Here is a 13,185-nt window from a genome sequence, read left to right on the forward strand (position 1 = left end):
AAATTTCGCTCCGGCGTCGCAGAAGCATCCACGGATGAGGCTGCTCCTTCATTCACTCGGAGGCCTTCCCTCGGAAGGTGGCGGTCTCCTGAAGCCTTCATTGTTTGCCTCATGAAGAAGACGGTGATGCTTCCTCCTGCATCCATTCACGGGGCACTCTCCTGACGCAGCGCAGGATCCAGTCATATGCCCGCTTTGCAAGCACATGAAGCATAGGCGATGTCTTCTTGCGAGTCTCCACCTCTCTGTAGGTGTGGCTCCAATAAATCGTTGGCAGTCCCGAACTGCATGTTGTCCAAGGCCTTCACAAATTGGACAATTCCTGCGGCAGCTCTCCTGTTGCTCGTCCTACTCTCGATCGACGCTGGCATGAAGCAATCGACGCCTTGGCTCCTTTCCATCAATGTCCGCCACCACGCAGACCACGTTGGCTAGTTCCGTCAACCACGAACTGAAGTCCACAATCGTCGGATAGGGCTGAATAGTTGCAGCGTGCCTTGCCCAGTCCACTCGTTTGCTTATTGGGAGCTTGGCCACAAGTTCTTCCATCAGCATAGGGTTACCCAGGTGCTGCTCCGCCTTGTGTGTCCGGAAAGCCTTGAGGTTGCTGACATGTGTGGCGAATGCGACGAGCTTTCCCAGGTTGTCCTCCGTAAATGCAGGCACATCTCGAATGCTGTTGAGCTGGCTGCGTATTAGTTGCTCCGGTCGGCCGTATCTGAAACGCAGCTGCTCCACCACTGCATTCGCATTGCTTGGGTGAATCAACAACGACTTCGTCCTTCTTTCCTTCTTCGCGTCGTCCTTTAACGCCTTCAGTAGCCTTTGGTTGTTCTCCAAGTCCGTACAACCATACGCTTGCGTCGTCTTCGTAAACGCGCAGTAGAAAATGGGCCAGTCCTCTGGCTTCCCTCCGAACGTAGGCAGTTAAGGAAGCTTTCGTGGCGCCCAGCGAACAGTTCCTCCAATGCTCGTCGCCCAAGCACCGTCTCCAGGAGAAGGCGCACGTACCGATGTTCCGCCGGCCACTTCATTCTGTAGCCCGAAACCATGCGCTGGAACAGTAGTGCCGGTAGCGCAAAATGGCGATGCGTGATTAATCCTCGTGGTACAGTTCAGCGAACACGGTACCGTTTGAGATCCGCTCCAGGATGGCGGCCTCTCTGACGCCGCATGATAAGCACTTGTCGGGTTGGGTACGGTCAGGCCGATTGCAAATGGCGGCTGACCTAACCCAACCTCACTCGACATAACGGGGCCAGTGCGCTCCATATTAGCGCTGCGAGCGCGTTCCAACTCCTTCTCCAACTCGGCAATCCTATCCATGAGGTCGGCCACCTTCGGTTTCCTGGTGGCTCCAGATGCTGCCAGCTGCGCTGATGACGCCGGGGCTTCACTGCCTCGGCCGCCGGCTTGCGACGCCCCTACACTAGGTTGCGGGGCCAAAACGCTGCCATCTACTCGCGTTGCGATATTCTGTCCCTCGTTTAGTCGGAGACTCCTTCTGGGCGAATGGTGCATCATGTCGTCCAGGCAAGATCGAACCTCTCACCAGGGTGCTATTCCAAAACAATGTCGCCAGTCGCCTGACTGCGAATAAAAGCTTCTGTCGTCGCTCGGGTGGGAGATGCCTTCAACATACGCTGTACGAATACACATTGGCTTGTATTTTAGAAGCGGGTTGCCCCATCGCCGCCGTACATATGTTGAAGGCATCTCCCACCCGAGCGACGACAAGTATTTAAGTGTCATCTAAGTTTTCCAATTGTTTATTTTTTTCTCGTATTTTTGAACAGTTTGCTTTTTTTTCAATTTAAGAGATTTGTGAAACAAGAGCTCTCGTTTGAGAGTTTACAATAATTATTGAATATTTCTTCTTTAAAGTTTGTTATTTTATAAAATATTCCATTACAGTGTGCTGTCTTATCGTCTATTATTAATTTTCCGTTCATTTGGGCAATTACCCTTGATGTATATAAGCTACAGATGTTATTTATAATTGGATATCTTATATATATTATAAGTAGGTCTTGGTTTTTTATTATTTTAAAAGTGGAGATGTCTAACAGATCTGTTAGTACAACTGGTTTATTTTCGTGTCTAAATATTTCTTTAATGTCTTGTTCATTTAATATTTTTGTGTTTAAAATGTTTGTTTTTGCTAAAGTGATTGTATCGATTAAATTTTGAATATCAAGTGTTATTAATTGTAGTTGGTGTTGTCTTACTTTTGATTCTTTTTTAACAACGATTGTGTTAAGAATTCTTGTCATAAGCTGTACTTCTTGAAATATGCGTGAATTTATTGTAAATTGTTTGTTATTGTTTTCTGTCAGTTCGTTAATTTTGTTTTCGATTCTTGTTAAGTCGTCATGGTCTGGTGTACCTGAGAGCCATTTCCATGCTGTGCCCAATTCATTAATACCTCTTTTATTTCTGGATAGTAATAGTTGGGACATAAGGATTTTTATAATGTTTAGGTTTTGTGAAATATCCCATTCTAAGTCTGAGTTTTTGCTGCTATTAGTAATGTTATCTTCAACTCTAATTATTTCTCTATAAAAACTAAGGTTCGTAATGTGGAATAGGTCCTCAAATGAATTGTACGTCATTACATCTTTTTCGTCTTTTAGCAATAAGTATTCATTGTTTGTGTAGTCAATAATTTCCGAGTGACAAATGGTAATTAGAATGGTGAGTCCAAATGCGATTTCCATCGTCTGTAAAGTATGGATTATTTAATATTATCTTTATGAATAACTCTCTTTCTATTATTAATTATTACTTTATTTGGTAAATTTTCCTGAACGACTTGTTTTTTAAATCTGGGACCTAATTTGTTTCTTTCTCCGTGTATTTTTTCTTAAACTACTTCTCCTACATGATAATTTTTTTCTAATTTATTTTTGTTATGATAATCTAACATTTTAGATTGTGTTATCTGTAATTATAGCGGTATGTCGCTGTGATCTATTTTGTTAAATAGGATATCATAGGGTTTTTGATTTGTTACTGAGTGGATTGTTATGTTATAATTTTTGCAGCTCTTATAATAATTTCAGAGTAATCTAAGAGCTATTTCAGTTAAGGTTGAATGGACTCTTGCAACTTGTCCGTTCGAAAGGCTATGTCTAGGGTCTGCATAATGAATGGATATACCTGAATGTTTTAAGAATGATTTAAATTGTGCCGATGTGAAACTCGGCTCGTTGTCAGTCATAATTGTTTTTACTAATGGGAATGTTTGTAAAATTGCATATACTTTGGAGTCAATGTTCTTTTTGTTAGTGATTTCTTTTACCACTAGGTATTTGGAGTAGGAATCAATGCAAGTTAAAAAGGTAAGACTTTGTGCGTAGTAAATGTCAATATGTAAATGTTAGCCTTCTGATTTGGGAATGGGAGTTTCTCCAATAGGAATTTGTATTGGATTTCTGTTATATTTATTTGTGTTGCAAATTTCGCAATTTGTGATATATTCTTTTAATTTTTTGTATAAATTTGGCCAATAATACAGTCTGGAGATTTGTTTATAATTTTCCTCTCTTCCTCTATTATTATTGCTTTATCATCATTATTAGTTATATCTTGAACAAAAATTTTTTTTATATAGAAATTTATTTGTAAAATTGTTTTTTAATGGAATTTGTATTTCATATAATACTTCAGGGGTGCAGTGAATTCCTGTGCTAATATTGGGTTGCAGATATTCTTTTAGAATTGTAACTAAATTTTCTGGTTGGTCGTATTCGATGATATGGCGTCTATTTTCGAATACATTTATTTGTTCATGTATTTTAAAGTTTCCTTTTGCTATTTATCTGAAATGGCTATTTTATCTGAAATGGCGTACGAGAGTGGTTGATGATCCGTATGAATTTCTAGTCCTGATACTCGTATAAGTAATTTCTTAGGTTTTTTAATGCCCATACTATTGCCAAAAGTTCTTTTTTGTTAGTCGCGTAACTTTTTTCAGTTTTATTCAATGTTTTAGATAAAAAAGTGATTGGATTTCCGTCTTGAGACAGTACTGCACCTATAGCTAAATCTTAGGCGTCGGTCGTTAATGTAAATTCTTTCGAATAGTCTGGTTGGACTAATTCGATCTGGCAAATTAAGTGTTCTTTGAGTTCGTTAAAGGCTTGAAGAGCAGGTTCATCAAGAGTAATTGAGACATTTTTAGACATTCGTTTAGAAATTTTTCCATTGGAGCCTTCTAAAAGTCTAGTTAATGGCTTGGCAATGGTTGCATAATTTTTTACGAATTTCCTATAGTATCCAGTAAGACCTAGGAAACTACGTAGCTCTCTGATATTTTTAGGAATTGGATATTTGGAAATGGTTTCTATTTTTTCAGGATCGGTTTTAATAATATTTTGTGCTACAACATGAAGTTGAAATGAAGAAATGAAGTTTCTAATTTAAAAAATTTTGATTTTTCTAAAGAAATTTTCATGTTTGCTTTATGTAGAATGTTAATAACTGAGTTAAGATCATTAAAATGTTGTTTTAGAGAGTGGGAAAAAATAATTATGTCGTCCATGTAAACAAGGCAAAATTTCCCAACATGTCCCCATTGCTCTCTGGAAGATGCGAGGCGCGTTTGTTAGCCCAAATGGCATTCTTATAAATTCGAATTTTCCATTGTTAATGGAAAATTAAGTTTTTTCGACGTCTGATTCTTTCATGAGGATTTGGTGGAATCCTGATTCTAAGTCAATGGTACTAAAATATTTTGCTTTTCCTAAGTTAGATAAAATAACTGACGGGTCCTGCATGGGATATCTGTCTGAAATGGTGCTGAGGTTCAATTTTCTAAAATCAATGCAAAGTCTGTGTTTGGGGGTGCCGTCCTCGTTAGTACCTTTTTTTGATACTACGATGACTGGTGAATTGTATGGACTTTTGCTGGGTCTAATAATTTGATCTTCGATCATCTGTGGGTGCTAGAACCTATTTTTGTTCTGGACTTTGGTTCAGGAGAGCTTAAAGGTTATGGAGCAGGTGAAATTATGCGTGGAGATTTTTTGCTGTTGGCCTGTGTTATTACTGTCAATACATTTTTTTATATCAGGATTTTTTACTGATATCAAAATGATTTTAAAAATGTTTTATTGATATTATTTTGTATTTTTTTTTTTATTCACTTTATTATTTTTTTTTAATTTTTAATTACATTAAGATGTTTGTATCGGATTGATTTTGTTTTTTGTAACCGTTTTATTTTCCGGTTTATTTTGTTGATTTTTTATTCCTTTTCTTATCTGATTTTCTCTGAGTCACTGAGTCTTACTTTTTTATTTGATTCTTGAAACTTGGGACTTTGCATTTTTCAATTAATGGATTGCCTTATTTTTGCACTTTCTTATATATATTTTTTTCTTTCACTGGTACGTTTTTTAAATTTTTTACATAGAAGCCTTTTGTAAATTCAGGCCTATGATTTAATTTTAGGGCACTCGCGAATATCTTTTTAACATCGATATTTTTTTAAAAAACGCGGGCCCCACGTTGGGCGCCAATTATCAATACCGTACCGAAGTTTTATAAAAAAATATATATTTTTATTTAAAGTGTTTTCGCATTTGTTGTACAGATCAACTTAAGGCTAATTTTCGACTGCCCAAGCTTGAGTTAATTGTCTTCCTTGTCGTCTCGGGATCAAGCTTCCCTAAGAACTTTCCCGAAGTTAATTCCGAAGATAATTCCGAAGTTAGAACCCGAATGATTTTGCTGCTATCAGCATGGAAAATTTGGCTAGCAATTGGAATGCCAAAAAGGGGAATCGCGGTGGCATGATTCCAGCGGATGTTTAGTCTAATATTGTTTTATGATTGACTCAAGCTTGGCTTGTCGTTTGTGTTGTAGGTGCGAGTGTGGGGATAAGTGTGTAAGAGCTCGTGGGAACTCACTGCTCGTGGGAAGTGCAGAAATAATTGTTTATAATATTAATATAAAATATAGATTAAACTTCTACTTAATTTGCATGCGAAACCCAAAATATCTGATATCAATTGGTGACGAAAATATGCTATATAGGTGTACAAAATTGCATATAAAAAATATTCTAATTCGGCACTACCTGATTTTTTTTTGTTTTTCTTGCACGTGCCGAACAAGAATATTTTTTATATGCAATTTTGTACACCTATATAGCATATTTTCGTCACCAATTGATATCAGATATTTTGGGTTTCGCATGCAAATTAAATTTGTTCCGAAGTTTATTTAAAAAAAAAAATAATATTTATTTTATTTCTTATATTTTAACAAACTTTCACTTAAATCGACTTTTAATGTTAAACCCACTTTTCACTCCACGATTATATTTTATTAGGGCTTAGTGCGATCCCGATTCAAGACTCAATCAAGACAAGACTGCCTTTGCTATTCTTATCGGTTTACCATCAAACCTCGGCTTAAGAGAGAAACCTCAAAAAGGGCTATTTGTAAATCTAAACAATTGTCCTAAAAGACATTAAGAGAAACGGACAATTGGCTGATGCAATAATTGACTCATTGGTGAAAACTGATAAGATCGGAAGATATATCAAATTCGGACTGGCGGCGGCGAGCCGGTTCAATTGTTTATCAGTCTGGCTCAGACCGTGGAAAAGTTTCAGAAATATGTTTACAGTTAGAGCTGGATGTTTAGTCTGGGATAATTTCTTGGTGGTTCTCAGACACGAATGAGGGGAAGATTGACAAACAGGATATGACTCATCCAGCAGAGGCTTCTGCGATTTAAAATTATGTTTATATATTGTATTAGATTAGTTAAGCTAGGGGTTGGATAACACTCCCCCTTCTAAGTTGAAGCGTCCCGATTCAAATGACGGTGCAGAGATGGAGTTTAAATGAGCCGTTAATTCTGCCACGATATTTTCTTCTTGTTTTTCTATGTCTGGCAGACTATTTCTTTGAAAAATATTTTAAAGCCGTGGTTTTATGGTGACATAAATTTTGCTTATTTTTGAAATTTATAACCAAATTAAACCAAATATGTTGAAGTTAGTGTTATTACACTCAGTGTTAATGGTATTCTTGTCTTTTTAATTTGAATAAATGACTTTAGTGTATTTATATTATCAAATGATAGTTCCGAATTGTTAGAAATTATATATTCGGATATTTTATAATTATTATAATTGTGGGCTTTAATGTAATTTAATATCTTATTTTCTATTCGTATATGATATATTATTAATTATTGTGGTGCTATTGAACGTTATTAGATATGATTCTTGCAAGTAATAATCATTTACAATATTATTTCCATTTATTAATATGGCACCTTCTTGAATTATGTCTATTTTTTTATTCTTTTCTCTAATTTTATTTTATAATGATTTTTCACCGTTTAGAAGACGAGTGATTTTTCTTTGCTTAATATACAATAATTATTGAATAGTTCATTTTTAAAATTATCTACTTCGTAATATGTATCCTCGCATTTAGCAACTTGATTACTTAAAAATAATTTTCCATCATTGTGGGAAATTGCTCTGGCGTAATATATGTCGTATCTATTTTTAATAATTGGATACTTTATATAGACTATAAATAATTCTTTATGCAAAGCAATTTTAAATTCCGAAATGTCCATTAAGTCTGTAATAACTACAGGTCTTAATTCATGTTTATATATTTCTTCAATATCATCATTTTTTAGAATTTTTGTACTAAATACATCAATCTTTGCTAAAGTTATTGTGTCTATTAAATTTTGTAAATCATAAGTAATCAAGTGTAAGCGATGTTTTCTTAAAGGTAATTCCTGACTTGTAAAAACTGATTTTAAATTAGATGAGAGTGTTTTTATTTCCTCAAACAATTTGGAATTTATAATTTGCTGTTTGTTATTATTTTCACTAAGATCGTTAATTTTGTTTTCTATTGTCACAACATCATCATGGTGCGGGGTGCCAGCTAACCATTTTAACACAGTTCCTAATTCGATAATACCCCTTTTAGTTCTTGATGGTGATAAAATTAATTTAATAGTTTTTAAATTGTATGAAATTTCCCAATATAATTTCTCATTGTTAGTATTTTTTATATGGTTGTATTCTGTCTCAATAATTTCTTTATAAAAACTAATGTTGGTGACATGGAATAACTCAGCATAAGAGTCATATGTTACGACATCTTTACTGTCTTTGTAAAGGAAGAAGTCATGATTTGAATAATTTATAATTTCGGACGTTGTTGATACTATGATCAGAAATAGGTGTAGTGCGAGAATCATTGTCACCTATAAGTTAGAAAAAGGATTTTTAAAACTTAATATTATTTTGTTATGATTTATTTTATTGTATAAAATGTCAGACGGTTTTTCATTAGTCACCGAGTGAATACTTTGGTTACATTTTTGAGCTGCTCTTATAATTATTTCTGAATAATCTGTAAGATTATATTCATCTTTTATACACCTAGCGATTTCTGTAAGTGTTGAATGTGCTCTTTCCATTTGCCCATTCGAAGTGCTGTGCCTTGGATCAGCGAAATGTATTACTAGACCACTTCTACTTATGAATGATCTGAATTGTGCTGATGTGAAACTTGGTTCATTGTCCGTCATAATTATTTTTGCTAACGGATAATGTTGTAAGAGTTCTAAAACTTTATTCTCAATATTAGATTTATTTTCAATTTCTTTTACTGTTAGAAACTTTGAATATGCGTCGATGCAAGTGAGAAACATTTTTTTATCTGCGTAAACTGGTATGGGAGCTTCACCTATTGGTATTTCTATTGGATGTCTATTATATTTGTGTTGGTTGCATATTGTGTGGCCAATAATACAGCCTATTTATTTGTTTGTAATTTTCATCTAAACCTCTGTGAGCGCGGCAATGAGTCTCTTCAATAATTACAGCTTTATCTTCATCTTTCTCTACGTCTTGGACAAAAATTCTTGTAAAAAGAAATGTATTTACGAAGTTGTCTTTTAAAGGTTTTTGTATAATATAAAGATCTTCTAGTGTACAGTGGAGAGCTACAGTTACATTTGGTTGAATATATTCTCTCAAAATTGTTATTAAATTTTCTGGAGTGGCATATTCAATAATATGTCTTGTGTTATTGAATATGTTTATTGATTCGTGAATAGTGAATCTTCCAGTTGTGATTAAGAGTTGAATTTTGAATTGATTCAGTGGCTTTTTTGTTTCTTCGATTTCATTTTCAAAACTGCTTTCTGCGGAATGAATTGTGTTACCCTCTGATCCATTATCTGATTGATCCGTTTCCGTTAGATTATTAATCTGTATTCTTGACAAAGCGTCTGCCACGACATTTGTTGTCCCTGGTTGGTATTTAATTTTTGGAGCAAAGCTTTGTATAAATGAATACCACCTTTTCATTTCTATGTTTGGGTTTTTGTCGGATATAGAATATGCTAGCGGTTGATGATCAGTATGTATTTCTATCCCCACTACTCCGTATAAATAATTTCTGAGATTTTTTAATGCCCATACTATTGCTAATAATTCTTTTTTATTAGTTGCATACGCTTGTTCAGTTTTATTTAGGGTTTTTGATATAAAAGTTATTGGTTTGCCTTCTTGAGATAGTACCGCTCCCAGTGCTACGTTTGAAGCGTCTGTAGTTAGAATAAATTTTTTACTATAATCTGGTTGGATCAATTCAATTTGATTTGATAAATTTTGTTTAAGATCGTTAAACGTTTTTATGGCGGCATCATCCAACTGTATTAACATTTTTTTGGACATATATTTTGATATTTTTCCATTCTGGCCTCCTAAATACGTGGTCAATGGTTTTGCTATGAAAGCATAATTACGGACGAATTTTCTATAGTAGCCTGTTAATCCAAGGAAACTTCTGAGTTCCCTAATATTCTTTGGTATTGGGTATTTTTGAATGGCCGCAATTTTTTCTGGGTCCGTTTTAATTACATTGTGAGAGACTACGTAACCAAGGAAGCTTGTCTCCTTTAAAAAAAATTTGGATTTTTCTAAGGAAATTTTCATGTTAGCTTCTAATAAAATGGTAATTATTTTGGCCAGATTGGTATAACGATCTTCTAATGAGTTCGAAAATATTATAATATCGTCCATATAGACGTGACAAATTTTTCCTACTTGATTTCTTAGTATATCATCCATAGCTCGTTGGAAAATTCTTGGGGCATTTGTTAACCCGAAAGGCATTCTTAGGTATTTATATTTTCCGTTATTTATAGAAAAAGAAGTTTTTTTCTATATCGGATTCCCTCATAAGTAATCCGGATTCCAAATCAATTGTGGAAAAAAATTTTGCTTTTCCTAGATTGGCTAAAATAACGCTTCGGTCCTGCATTGGGTATCTATCAGGAATTGTATTTTCATTTAACTTTTTAAAGTCGATTACTAGTCTTAATTTTGGAGTGCCGTCTTCATTATACCCCTGGTACTGGTGAATTATATGGGCTCCTACTGGGTCGAATTATATTTTATTCACGAATTCTGCCACCGATTGGGCATTTGGATACTGCTTACTGTATATTGGTCTGTCGTGCTGGAGGTTTATTTCCCCTCTGATATCCGTTCTGAACGGAATTTGCATATTTATTTTTGAGTGTTCCTCTTTTATATGTTCTGTAATTATTTCTCGGAGTCTTTTCATTTGGTCCTCCGGTTCTAATTGAATATTATTTATTATATCGTTTGTGACCGAAGCTTGAGAAATTAAAGTCAAATCTTTAGTATTATTATCATGAGTTTTAATAGAAATATTATCACTCGAAGCGTCGGACTTTGTGCTGCTTATTTCAACCTTGACTGAATCTGATTTGGATTCTTTAATCCTGTTGAAATATTTGTTAATCATGAATTCATTTAGAGAATGGTTACCTTTTTCCTCGGAGTGCGAAGTTTTTTCGTTACACACTTTATTATGAAAAAGTAACTTTTCCTCTTTCCCATGATAGCAAATGACACCTCTCTTCGTGTCTATTATTGCTCCTATTTTTTTCAGTAGGTTATAGCCGACTAACAAGTCAGTTTCTAACCTTCGATTTCATAAAATATGTACTTTGTAGTAAAAATTGTTATTATTTGGTAATATTTTATTATCGAGTATCCATTTACCGTTGATACTCTTTTGTGTATAGGAAGTTCGTTTTTGTTTGAAAATATTCTGCTATTAACGTAACAAGCTATTGCGCCTGTATCGATCAACACTATGAATTCTTTGTTATATTTTTTGTTTACTCGTACTAGATAAGGTAGGTTTGTTCCTGACCTTCTTCTAAAAAACAATCTTCTTGTATGTTGTTAACCTTCATTGTTTTATTTTGCGGGTGATTTACTGTTCCCTCATGTAATCTTTTTATCTGAAAATTTGGACCATTTTGATTTTGTTGGAAGGTATTATTCGGACGACCAAAATTTTGTTGATTTTGGTGATTGAAAAACGGACGATCTTGGTTTTGGGCTGCATAATTTCCTTGACGGAAATTATTTGATTGCCATCTAGGTCTATTAAGAATCTGTATTGATGGATCTATTTCCATCGGTTCTTCCTTTTGTTGACCTTGGAAATTTTGTCTTTGGAAATTATTATTATCATGATTATTACGCTGAGGCCAATTTTGGTTTTGATGGTTTACCCATTGATAACCTGCCCGTGGTTTATTATAATTTGGTTTTTGCTTGGCTGGATTGAACCTCAAGAAATTGGCTTGTTTATTTGTCTCAGTTTGAAAGCCATAATATTAAGCCAACATATTATTTGACTCGAGCTCTTGAACTTTTGCTAAGGCATTGGGAAGATCAGTTGGGTTTAATGAGAACAGGGTTTCTGAGATTGATCCGTTCAAACCTGAGATAAAGATTCTTAATGCGTTATTTCTAATTATTTTGTTTGCTTCTTTTGTGATTTCGCTCTCTTGACCATATGTCATAATGGTTTTATTTATTAATAAGGTCATTTTTTTATTGACCTCATTATAGAATTCTGTTACTGACAATTTTCCTTGTCTTAGGATGCTTAACTCTGCTTCTAGTACGTGGATTGGTCTTCTATCGTTGTAGATAAAATCCAGTCTAGATAATATGGCGTTAAAATTTAGTACTGTACCATGGTTTGTAAGCGCATCATGAGCCGTTCCCATGATTTTATTCCTCAATATTGTTAGTGCAATAAAATATTGTTCACTGTTTATTTTATATAATCCCATTGCTGTTTCTGCTGCCTCTCGCCAGCCTACATATTGGGTTTGCTCCCCGTAAAATTTGGGAAGTGCTTTTACCACCTCCAAAGTTGTTTCACAACTAACGTTCGGGTCAATTATCTGAACCTTGTAATCTTCTACTGAATTGTTTTTGTTTTCTAACTTCGAGGTTAGATCATCTACCTTTGCATTTAAATCATTCAATTGGACATTAATTAGTCTGTTTATTAATTCCATCGTTATGCTACTGCTACTACCTAGTCCACTACCTCCGTTTGCCATGTTTCAATTTTCTAAACTTTTAATTATGTCTTCCAGATTGTTTTATTTTTAGTAATTTCTTTCTTTTTTGGTGTTGTATAATATGAATTTAGATATTACATCTATTATTAATAGCTAATAATTATAATTATCCTCACGGTGTTGGTAGCTCTTTTCTGGTTCTTTGATGTCTTCTTGTTTCCTTGCGGCTTCGTAGCTTTTTGATGTCGTCTCTCCCCTGCGTCTTCTCTCCTTCTTTATTCTTCTTACGATGGATATTGTTTTGTGATTTTAACTTTTTTATTATATTTTTATACTTTCTTGCGATTTTTGCAATTTATTGTTTTTTACACTTTCTTATTATTTGTATTTTATTGTGTTTTATTTATTTTTATATATTTTTTTTTGTCTTGTCTTTTTGTGATTTTATTGTGATTTTTTTACACTGTTTTTTTTTTTTATTTTGTTTTGATTGTCTTTTTGTGATATTATTGGGATTTTTGTGCACTGTCTTTTTTTTATTTTTAAATCTTGTTTGGTTTCTTTGTTAACAATATTTATTGTTTATTTTATTGAAATATTATTTTGAATATTTAATTTTATTTCACTTAGTTTTTTTTGTTTTTCACTTTATTTAGATAGATGTTTTTCCTTTCTATTTTTATGCTTTTTGTTTAATGTATATTTTTAAAAGTTTTTTGTTATTTATTATAATTATTATATTCCTTTTTTTAAAATAATCTTTT

This window comes from Drosophila ananassae (genome assembly GCF_017639315.1).
Source record: "Drosophila ananassae strain 14024-0371.13 chromosome Y unlocalized genomic scaffold, ASM1763931v2 tig00000099, whole genome shotgun sequence".
Taxonomy (NCBI): Eukaryota; Metazoa; Arthropoda; class Insecta; order Diptera; family Drosophilidae; genus Drosophila; species Drosophila ananassae.